This window comes from Macadamia integrifolia, unplaced genomic scaffold (assembly GCF_013358625.1).
Source record: "Macadamia integrifolia cultivar HAES 741 unplaced genomic scaffold, SCU_Mint_v3 scaffold662, whole genome shotgun sequence".
NCBI classification, from domain to species: domain Eukaryota; kingdom Viridiplantae; phylum Streptophyta; class Magnoliopsida; order Proteales; family Proteaceae; genus Macadamia; species Macadamia integrifolia.
Genome location: NW_024870508.1, coordinates 185,279 through 185,878, shown reverse-complemented (window position 1 = coordinate 185,878; position 600 = coordinate 185,279).

The following is a 600-nucleotide window of genomic DNA, read 5'->3' as shown; positions in this document are numbered from 1 at the left end:
CATTATATCCGTATTTTAAGGTATATACGTATGCTACATTGTATGCCGGGGGTGGGGTTCGCGCCGAGGCCCGAACTCTGTCAAAATCCTAAGTTTTGGCCCTCAGGTGGGCAGACAGGTGGGTGCACCCACCCACCTGAGTGACCCATCCATGTGCACTATTCACTTATTTAGGAATTATATATATATAGCATTTATGACTTTATTTTCTTTTCATTTATGACACCCGTACGTTGGTGAGAAGAGTAAAGAGGAGAGAGAAAAGAAAGGGAAGAAGAAAGGAAGAGAAGGAAGAGGAAGAAAAGAGGGATTTCAACGGCGCCGAAGCTTGATCTTCCCATTCCGGCGCCAGAAGAGTGATCTTCAACTCTAGATCTACATTTGGAGGTAGGCAAAGCCGAATTCTTTGAACATTCACCATACCCAAGCTTAAACCCTTGATTCGAGTAGGGTTTCTTGAGATCTTGTAAATCCCCTTTGAAATGATGAATCTAAGGTTTAATGGATGATTTATGTGTTGATCTTGAAGGATTTGAAGAGGTATTGACAAGGTGGAAGAAGCATTGTGGGTTTGAAGTGATTTGGAGGGTTTGAAGTCGT